This window comes from Mus musculus, chromosome 1, assembly GCF_000001635.26.
Source record: "Mus musculus strain C57BL/6J chromosome 1, GRCm38.p6 C57BL/6J".
In the NCBI taxonomy this organism is placed as follows: Eukaryota; Metazoa; Chordata; class Mammalia; order Rodentia; family Muridae; genus Mus; species Mus musculus.
The window spans coordinates 172,668,722-172,679,894 of NC_000067.6; the positions used below are offsets into that span (position 1 = coordinate 172,668,722).

At 40.7% G+C, this 11,173-nt stretch overlaps 1 pseudogene; it reads right to left on the reverse strand.

Moving 5' to 3' along the window:
• Nucleotides 1-312: 312 nt before the first annotated feature.
• Gm2710 lies at nt 313-10,474 on the reverse strand (annotated as a pseudogene).
• Between the last annotated feature and the right edge of the window lie 699 nt (nt 10,475-11,173).

The following is an 11,173-nucleotide window of genomic DNA, read 5'->3' on the forward strand; positions in this document are numbered from 1 at the left end:
AAAAAACTACTGTCCCCATATATAACTAATTTGTGCTGTGCACCAACAAGAACCTGCTTTAAATTTCCATGCCAATTTACAACCCCCAGACTGTACCAGGCAAGGTTAGTGGCTATTGAAAATACCACCAGGACAGGGCTATCTAAAGACACATTCGGTAGTGTGTTAACTATACAAAAAAAGACACTGTACAGTTTAAAAACAAATCTTACACAGCCTTACATTTCAATTTTTTTCTTTAAAAGGAGTGAGTTGTGTACAGGGGGGTTAAATGCTTTATAGACAAGAAAAAAAAACTGCGCTAGAACCAACTTATTCATCATCATCACCTTCTTCTTCATCTTCGTCTTCCTCTTCTTCCTCCTCTTCCTCATCCTCTTCATCCTCCTCATCATCTTCCTCTTCCTTCTTTTTCTTGCTCTTTTCAGCCTTGACCACCCCGTTTTTCGCTGCATCAGGTTTTCCTTTAGCTCTGTAGGCAGCAATATCCTTCTCGTACTTCTCCTTCAGCTTGGCAGCTTTCTTCTCATAGGGCTGCTTGTCATCTGCTGCAGTGTTGTTCCACATCTCTCCTAGTTTCTTTGCAACATCACCAATGGATAAGGCAGGATGCTCACCTTTGATTTTGGGGCGGTACTCAGAACAGAACAAGAAGAAGGCCGAAGGAGGCCTCTTGGGTGAATTGGGGTCCTTGAACTTCTTTTTGGTCTCCCCTTTGGGGGGGGGGAATGTAGGTTTTCATTTCTCTTTCATAAGAAAGAGCCTTGTCAGCCTTTGCCATATCTTCAAATTTCCCCTTTTCTTTAGCAGTCATGGCCTTCCACCTCTCTGAGCACTTCTTGGAGAACTCTGAGAAGTTGACAGAAGCATCCGGGTGCTTCTTCTTGTGCTCCTCCCGGCAAGTTTGCACAAAGAATTTTGCCTCTCGGCTTTTTTTTTTTTTTTTTTTCCGGAGCTGAGGACCGAACCCAGGGCCTTGGGCTTGCTAGGCAAGCGCTCTACCACTGAACTAAATCCCCAACCCCTCCTCGGCTTCTTAGGATCTCCTTTGCCTATGTTTAGTTGATTTTCCTCCGCGAGGCACAGAGTCGCCCAGTGCCCGTCTGGCTCGTGCTTGCCCCGGCGCTGTCTCTATGGAGCTCAATGTACTGCAATGGCTCGCATTTATTTTTTTACCCATTTTTTTAAACCATGTGGATATAACTTATTAACAAAAAGATGACCAGTATTTATGGATTTTTCTACCTATAATGCATTCTTTACCTGGCATGATTTTTTTCTATAGCCTGGTCAAAAGTTTCTCAGTGCATCTGTTTCCTCATCTGCACATAGTGGATAATGTTATTTGTCCCCCAAATTATAAGGGTTAATTGGGTTACTATGAGAATGTACCTAGAATGAGCATTTAGTAAATACTACTGAACTATTGGTACTATTATCATCATTATTATCTTGGTCATTTTAGTTACCATATAAATGAAAATAATGTTAGACTGGGGAGTGTATTGAATTGCCACGAAGACTTGACATGTAAAGCTTTTATTTGTTTACAGCGTACCATGTAAAATATGTTTTGATATTTGTATGACCATTACTGTTTTCCCCAGAAAAATCTGGAACCAGCAATCCTAATTGTTATGAGGCTCTCCAGTCAATCTTGATAATTGAGTTTAAATGCTAAGCTTACTGATAATTTTACTAGTATTCTTAGTTTTCCTCAAAAGGAACTAATTGATTTAATTTTAGAGTCTAAATGTTCTGTAAATAAATCACTACACACTGCACAAAAGGTTCTTCCAATATTATTGTTTGACTGTTTTGTGAGGAGCACAAAGAGGAACAGAACAGCAGCCAGCAGAAGAAAGGCACGCTCTCTGTACGACTCACAGTGCTTCGTGTCAGTGTTTTCTCTCAGTTCTACTTTGGTAGACCTTGGAACTTTGATTAAAAACTTGCATTATATTTTTGTCAGTGCTTGGCTTGGTGTAAACTCTCCCTCCTCCCCCAGACACCAGCTTTATTTTGTCCAAAGTAGTCCTTCCTTGTGTCTGCTCAGTTCAACTCCATTCTTCTTCATTAGAATTTTAGCCCCAAGCTGGCAAGTGTAAAAAATGATGCGGATACTGCACATATTTGGCTCTTTCTACTGGAAAGTGACACTTCTGCTTTTCTACTGAAATCAAATTTGTACAAAACACATCTGGATTACTTGATGGGGTTGAGAAACTGAGAGTCACAAGTTGGGGCTTGTGCCAACAGACATAGTCAATCTGGCATTGGATTCTGAAGTCATGGTTTCTATAGGGCTGTGCTCACCTTCTGACCTGTAGGGGAATCCTTCCTTGCTGCATCCTAGCCTTTGGTGGCTTGTTGGCCTTCTTTGGCATTCAGTAGCTTGCAGTGACATCACTCTAATCATGTCTTAGTTGTTTCAGGTGTTAGCACAGTTTTTCCACATCTGTTTTCTAAAAAGGGCATTCAATTGAGGCTACCCTGCCATGGTATGGATGTATCATAAATATGTCTGCACAAACTTTGTTTCTTTTTATTTATTTATTTATTTATTTATTTATTTATTTATTTATTTATTTATTTATTTTAATTAGGTATTTTCCTAGTTTACATTTTCAATGCTATCCCAAAGGTCCCCCATACTCACCCCCCCCACCCCCCCAATCCCCTACCCACCCACTTCCCCTTTTGGCCCTGGCGTTCCCCTGTACTGGGGCATATAAAGTTTGCAAGTCCAATGGGCCTCTCTTTGCAGTGATAGCTGACTAGGCCATCTTTTGATACATAAGCAGCTAAAGACAAGAGCTCCCGAGTACTGGTTAGTTCATATTGTTGTTCCACCTATAGGGTTGCAGTTCCCTTTAGCTCCTTGGGTAATTTCTCTAGCTCCTCCATTGGGGGCCGTGTGACCCATCCAATAGCTGACTGTGATCATCCACTTCTGTGTTTGCTAGACCCCGGCATAGTCTCACAAGAGAGAGCTATATCTGGGTCCTTTCAGCAAAATCTTGCTAGTGTATGCAATGGTGTCAGCATTTGGAAGCTGATTATGGGATGGATCCCTGCATATGGCAATCACTAGATGGTCCATCCTTTCATCACAGCTCCAAATTTTGTCTCTGTAACTTCTTCCATGAGTATTTTGTTTCCATTTCTAAGAAAGGGTAAAGTGTCCACACTTTGGTCTTCGTTTTTGAATTTCATGCGTTTGGCAAGTTGTATCTTATATCTTGGGTATCCTAAGTTTCTGGGCTAATATCCACTTATCAGTGAGTACATATTGTGCAAGTTCCTTTGTGATTGGGTTACTTCACTCAGGATGATACCCTCCAGGTCCATCCATTTGCCTAGGAATTTCATAAATTCATTTTTTTAATAGCTGAGTAGTATTCCATTGTGTAAATGTACCACATTTTCTGTATCCATTCCTCTGTTGAGGGGCATCTGGGTTCTTTCCAGCTTCTGGCTATTATAAACAAGGCTGCTATGAACATAGTGGAGCATGTGTCCTTCTTACCGGTTGGGACATCTTCTGGATATATGTTCCATTGGTCTACTTGTCTGTCACTATACCAGTACCATGCAGTTTTGATCACAACTGCTCTGTAGTACAGTTTTAGGTCCGGCATGGTGATTCCACCAGAGGTTCTTTTATCCTTGAGAAGAGTTTTTGCTATCCTCGGTTTTTTGTTATTCCAGATGAATCTGCCGATTGCCCTTTCTAATTCGTTGAAGAATTGAGTTGGAATTTTGATGGGGATTGCATTGAATCTGTAGATTGCTTTTGGCAAGATAGCCATTTTTACAATGTTGATCCTGCCTATCCATGAGCATGGGACATCTTTCCATCTTCTGAGATCTTCTTTAATTTCTTTCTTTAGAGACTTGAAGTTCTTATCATACAGATCTTTCACTTCCTTAGTTAGAGTCATGCCAAGGTATTTTATATTATTTGTGACTATTGAGAAGGGTGTTGTTTCCCTAATTTCTTTCTCAGCCTGTTTATCCTTTGTGTACAGAAAGGCCATTGACTTGTTTGGGTTAATTTTATATCCAGCTACTTCATTGAAGCTGTTTATCAGGCTTAGGAGTTCTCTGGTGGAATTTTTAGGGTCACTTATATATACTATCATGTCATCTGCAAAAAGTGATATTTTGACTTCTTCCTTTCCAATTTGTATCCCCTTGATCGCCTTTTGTTGTCGAATTGCTCTGGCTAGGACTTCAAGTACAATGTTGAATAGGTAGGGCGAGAGTGGACAGCCTTGTCTAGTCCCTGATTTTAGTGGGATTGCTTCCAGCTTCTCACCATTTACTTTGATGTTGGCTATTGGTTTGCTGTAGATTGCTTTTATCATGTTTAGGTATGGGCCTTGAATTCCTGATCTTTCCAAGACTTTTATCATGAATGGATGTTGGATTTTGTCAAATGCTTTCTCAGCATCTAACGAGATGATCATGTGGTTTTTGTCTTTGAGTTTGTTTATATACTGGATTACATCGATGGATTTCCATATATTGAACCATCCCTGCATCCCTGGGATGAAACCTACTTGGTCAGGATGGATGATTGTTTTGATGTGTTCTTGGATTCGGTTAGCAAGAACTTTATTGAGGATTTTTGCATCGATATTTATAAGGGAAATTGGTCTGAAGTTCTCTATCTTTGTTGGATCTTTTCATGGTTTAGGTATCAGAGTAATTGTGGCTTCATAGAATGAGTTGGGTAGAGTACCTTCCGTTTCTATTTTGTGAAATAGTTTGTGAAGAACTGGAATTAGGTCTTCTTTGAAGGTCTGATAGAACTCTGCACTAAACCCGTCTGGTCCTGGGCTTTTTTTTTTTTTTTTTTTTGGCTGGGAGACTATTAATAACTGCTTCTATTTCTTTAGGGGACATAGGACTGTTGAGATCATTAACCTGATCTTGATTTAGCTTTGGTACCTGGTGTCTGTCTAGAAACTTGTCCATTTCATCCAGGTTTTCCAGTTTTGTTGAGTATAGCCTTTTGTAGAAGGATCTGATGGTGTTTTGGATTTCTTCAGGATCTGTTGTTATGTCTCCCTTTTCATTTCTGATTTTGTTAATTAGGATACTTTCCCTGTGCCCTCTAGTGAGTCTGGCTAAGGGTTTATCTATTTTGTTGATTTTCTCAAAGAACCAGCTCCTTGATTGGTTGATTCTTTAAATAGCTCTTCTTGTTTCCACTTGGTTGATTTCACCCCGAGTTTGATTATTTCCTGCCTTCTACTCCTCTTGGGTGAATTTGCTTTCTTTTCTTCTAGACCTTTTAGGTGTGTTGTCAAGCTGCTAATGTGTGCTCTCTCTAGTTTCTTTTTGGAGGCACTCAGAGCTATGAGTTTTCCTCTTAGGAATGCTTTCATTGTGTCCCATAAGTTTGGGAATGTTGCGGCTTCATTTTCATTAAACTCCAAAAAGTCCTTAATTTCTTTCTTATTTCCTTCCTTGACCAAGATATCATTGAGAAGAGTGTTGTTCAGTTTCCACGTGAATGTTGGCTTTCTATTATTTATTTTGTTATTGAAGATCAGCCTTAGTCCATGGTGATCTGATAGGATGCATGGGACAATTTCAATATTTTTATATATGTTGAGGCTTGTTTTGTGACCAATTATGTGGTCAATTTTAGAGAAGGTACCATGAGGTGCTGAGAAGAAGGTATATCCTTTTGTTTTAGGATAAAATGTTCTGTAGATATCTGTTAAGTCCATTTGTTTCATCACTTCTGTTAGATTCACTGTGTCCCTGTTTAGTTTCTGTTTCCATGATCTGTCCATTGGTGAAAGTGGTGTTTTGAAGTCTCCCACTATTATTGTGTGAGGTGCAATGTGTGCTTTGAGCTTTACTAAAGTTTCTTTTTTTTGTGTGTGGACTGTTGCTTCTTTTTTTTTTCCATTTTTTATTAGGTATTTAGCTCATTTACATTTCCAAAGCTATACCAAAAGTCCCCCATACCCACCCACCCCCACTCCCCTACCCACCCACTCCCCCTTTTTGGCCCTGGCGTTCCCCTGTACTGGGGCATATAAAGTTTGCGTGTCCAATGGGCCTCTCTTTCCAGTGATGGCCGACTAGGCCATCTTTTGATACATATGCAGCTAGAGTCAAGAGCTCCGGGGTACTGGTTAGTTCATAATGTTGATCCACCTATAGGGTTGCAGATCCCTTTAGCTCCTTGGGTACTTTCTCTAGCTCCTCCATTGAGAGCCCTGTGATCCATCCATTAGCTGACTGTGAGCATCCACTTCTGTGTTTGCTAGGCCCTGGCATAGTCTCACAAGGGACAGCTACATCTGGGTCCTTTCAATAAAATCTTGCTAGTGTATGCAATGGTGTCAGCGTTTGGATGCTGATTATGGGGTGGTTTCCTGGATATGGCAGTCTCTACATGGTCCATCCTTTCATCTCAGCTCCAAACTTTGTCTCTGTAACTCCTTCCAAGGGTGTTTTGTCCCACTTCTAAGGAGGGGCATAGTGTCCACACTTCAGTCTTCATTTTTCTTGAGTTTCATGTGTTTAGGAAATTGTATCTTATATCTTGGGTATCCTAGGTTTTGGGCTAATATCCACTTATCAGTGAGTACATATTGTGTGAGTTCCTTTGTGAATGTGTTACCTCACTCAGGATGATGCCCTCCAGGTCCATCCATTTGGCTAGGAATTTCATAAATTCATTCTTTTTAATAGCTGAGTAGTACTCCATTGTGTAGATGTACCACATTTTCTGTATCCATTCCTCTGTTGAGGGGCATCTGGGTTCTTTCCAGCTTCTGGCTATTAAAAATAAGGCTGCTATGAACATAGTGGAGCATGTGTCCTTCTTACTAGTTGGGGCATCTTCTGGATATATGCCCAGGAGATAAAGTTTCTTTAATGAATGTGGCTGCCCTTGTATTTGGAGCATAGATATTCAGAATTGAGAGTTCCTCTTGGAGGATTTTACCTTTGATGAGTATGAAGTGCCCCTCCTTGTCTTTTTTGATTATTTTGGGTTGGAAGTCGATTTTGTTAGATATTAGAATGGCTACTCCAGCTTGTTTCTTCATACCATTTGCTTGGAAAATTGTTTTCCAGCCTTTCATTCTGAGGTAGTGTCTATCTTTTTCTCTGAGATGAGTTTCCTGTAAGCAGCAAAATGTTGGGTCTTTTTTGTGTAGCCAGTTTGTTAGTCTATGTCTTTTTATTGGGGAATTGAGTCCATTGATATTAAGAGATATTAAGGAAAAGTAATTGTTGCTTCCTGTTATTTTTGTTGTTAAAGTTGGCATTCTGTTCTTGTGGCTGTCTTCTTTTAGGTTTGTTGAGGGATTATCTTCTTGTTTTTTCTAGGGCGTGGTTCCCGTCCTTGTATTGGTTTTTTTTCTGTTATTATCCTTTGAAGGGCTGGATTCGTGGAGAGATAATGGGTGAATTTAGTTTTGTCGTGGAATACTTTGTTTTCTCCATCTATGGTAATTGAGAGTTTGGCTGGGTATAGTAGCCTGGGCTGGAATTTGTGTTCTCTTAGTGTCTGTATAACATCTGTCCAGGCTCTTCTGGCTTTCATAGTCTCTGGTGAAAAATCTGGTATAATTCTGATAGGCTTGCCTTTATATGTTACTTGACCTTTTTCCCTTACTGCTTTTAGTATTCTATCTTTATTTAGTGCATTTGATGTTCTGATTATTATGTGTCGGGAGGAATTTCTTTTCTGATCCAGTCTATTTGGAGTTCTGTAGGCTTCTTGTATGTTCATGGGCATCTCTTTCTTTAGATTTGGGAAGTTTTCTTCAATAATTTTGTTGAAGATGTTTGCTGGTCCTTTGAGTTGAAAATCTTCATTCTCATCCACTCCTATTTTCCATAGGTTTGGTCTTCTCATTGTGTCCTGGATTTCCTGGATGTTTTGAGTTAGGATCTTTTTGCATTTTCCATTTTCTTTGATTGTTGTGCTGATGTTCTCTATGGAATCTTCTCCACCTGAGATTCTCTCTTCCATCTCTTGTATTCTGTTGCTGATGCTGGCATCTATGGTTCCAGATTTCTTTCCTAGGGTTTCTATCTCCAGCGTTGCCTCACTTTGGGTTTTCTTTATTGTGTCTACTTCTTTTTTTAGGTCTAGTATGGTTTTGTTCATTTCCATCACCTGTTTGGATGTGTTTTCCTGTTTTTCTATAAGGACTTCTACCTGTTTGGTTGTGTTTTCCTGTTTTTCTTTAAGGACTTGTAACTCTTTAGCATTGTTCTCCTGTATTTCTTTAAGTGATTTATTAAATTCCTTCTTTATGTCCTCTACCATCATCATGAGATATGCTTTTAAATCCAGGTCTACCTTTTCAGGTGTGTTAGGGTGTCCTGAACTGGGCGAAGTGGGCGTTCTGGGTTCTGATGATGGTGAGTGGTCCTGGTTTCTGTTAGTAGGATTCTTACGTTTACCTTTTGCCATCTGGCAATCTCTGGAGCTAGTTGTTATAGTTGTCTTTGTTTAGAGATTGTTCCTCTGGTGATTTTGTTACCCTCTATCAGCAGACGTGGGAGACTAGCTCTCTCCTCTGAGTTTCAGTGGTCAGAGCAGTCTCTGCAGGCAAGCTCTCCTCTTTCAGGGAAGGTGCACAGTTATCTGGTGTTTGGGCCTCCTCCTGGCTGAAGATGAAGGCCCAAAACAGGATCTTTCCCAGAAGCTGTGTTGCTTTGGCCAGGAAGGTGGCCGGTTGTCTGGAGCCGAAGATGGCGCCGCCTCAGAAGCTTTGTGGCTCTCGCCTGTCCCAGAAACGGCTGGCCTTTGTATTCCACACCCTCACCCGTGCAGCCTGCCCTCCGCGGAGTCCCAGAGCCAAGGTGGCCCCCGCCGGAGCCTGAGGCAGAAACCTCTCGGGCCGGGCGGACCCCTGTGCTCTCAACAGGAAGGTGGTCGGTTGTCTGGAGCCGAAGATGGCGCCGCCCCAACTCCCAATCTTTGTTTCTAAATAAGCTTGGATTCTGAGGAATTGGCAATAGGTATATGTATATATGTATATATATATATATATATATATATATATATATATATATATACACATATATATATATATGTGTGTGAGTCCATATATATGCATTTATGCTCAAATATTTATTATGTGAGTATAATTCATCTCATCAAAATATTCAAGTTAAAAATTGTACTTCAAAATGTGAAATTTTACTATATTTAACAGTATTAAATTATTTAGATATTGGAAACATTTATACCACAACATTTTTCATTATAACTAAGTAAACATTAGAATTTTATTGATGAATAATTAATTTTATATATTTAAGGGACACACATCTTACTACTTAAATTTGTACTTCCAAAGACAATTATATAAACTACTAAAAAATAAATTATAGAGAGAAATATGTGATATAGATGACTAAAATCAACAATGTCTAAATTAAGATGATGTAGATGAATGTGATTATTAGCTTTTATAGCAAATTATAAAAATCAGATACATATAAATCATGTTCTTGATTTTATGGAAGAAGAAGTGCCATAAAAGCCTGATATTTCTTTTGAGAATATCTTAGGTTATATAAGTCAGAAGCATGTATTAATAACTGGCTGAGGTGGTGCATACCTGTAATGCCAGCCCAGGAGCACCGAAGCAGGAGGATCATGAATTTAGGGCTGTCCTGGGATATATATGGTGGGACCCCATGTTCAAAAATTAAAATAGAGAAACATGTATTAAGGAGTCATTTAGGAACTCACTAGACATTACGTTACAGTTGCATTTTATGCGTTTGGAGAGTGCTGTATGTTCTAGAAATTTCAGTCTGGGAGTGACACAGGGTTTAGTATGCTTGTTTTGTGTACAGTGGAGAAGTGGTTATTGTGAAATAAGACGTAAGGAGGAACAGCATCTAACATGGCCCAAGAGCAGAGATGTGCTTAGGTGACTCGATTCCTCTGGACCCTTAGGATCTAGAGATCACCTTGAAAATCTGTGAGCATTTTTGGTTGACTAAACCCAAATCAGTGTCTCACCTTAGTGTTACCAGTCAGCTTCTCTCGAAGGTCCTTCTGTTATATGGGCAGCCTTCGCAGGCTTACACTTACACTGAACAGCCCTCAATAAGCTCTCTTCTCCTGACCAGAGCCTGCAGTTTTCCTTCTTCAGTCCCTACAGCCTTTTATCCCTCATCTTCAGCTTTTCTTCCTCTTCTCTCTCTCTCTCTCTCTCTCTCTCTCTCTCTCTCTCTCTCTCTCTCTCTCTCTCTCTCGCCAACCTTCCTCTTCCTACTTTGGCTGCTCTTCAGGTGTTGTACTCCCTTTACAGACATTGAGATGCTCCCTTTTCAGGTGTCGAGGTTCTCCTTTTGCAGGTGTTGAGGTGCTCCCTTTGCAGGTGTCAAGTGCTCTCTTTGCAGATGTCCTGTTGCCAGCTGTCTTGCTGCATGCACAGGTCCCCTGGCTGCTAAGCTTCATTGACACCATCACCACTCTGCTTTCTCTGGTGCTTTCTTTGTTCCACGTTGCTAGCTCAATACACTCTTGTAAAAGTATGCAAGACAAGCTAACCAGAGGAAAGACCTCTTTTTAAAAAAATTACTCATTTTATTTGTTTACATTTCAAATGGCACCCCCTTCCCAGTTATCCCTCCACAAACTCCTAATCCTTTCTCCCCTTCTCCCCCTCCCCTTTGTCTCTATAAGGGTGTGCCTCCACCCAGTCACCCACTTCTGACTCACTGCTCAAGCATCCCCTATGCTGGGGCATGAAGCCTCCACAGGACTAAGGGCCTCCCCTCCCATTGATGCCAGATAAGGCCATCCTTTGCTACATATGTATCTGGAGTCATGGATCCCTCAATGTATACTCTTTGGTTGGTGGTTTAGTCTCTGGGAGCTCTGGTTGGTCCTGTTAGTTGATATCATTCTTCCTGTGGGGTTGCAATTCCCTTCAGCTCCTTCAGTCCTTCCCCTAGCTCTTCCTTTGGGGTTCCTGGACTTAGTCTAATGGTTGTGTGTGGGTATCTGCATCTGTATTGGTCAGGTGCTAGAAGAACCTCTCAGGGAACAGCCATACCAGGCTCTTGCCAGCAAGTACTTCTTGGCATCAGCAATAGTGTGGAGGTTTGGTGTTTGTAGATGGGATGGATCCTTAGGAGGGGCAGTCTCTGGATGGCCTTTCCT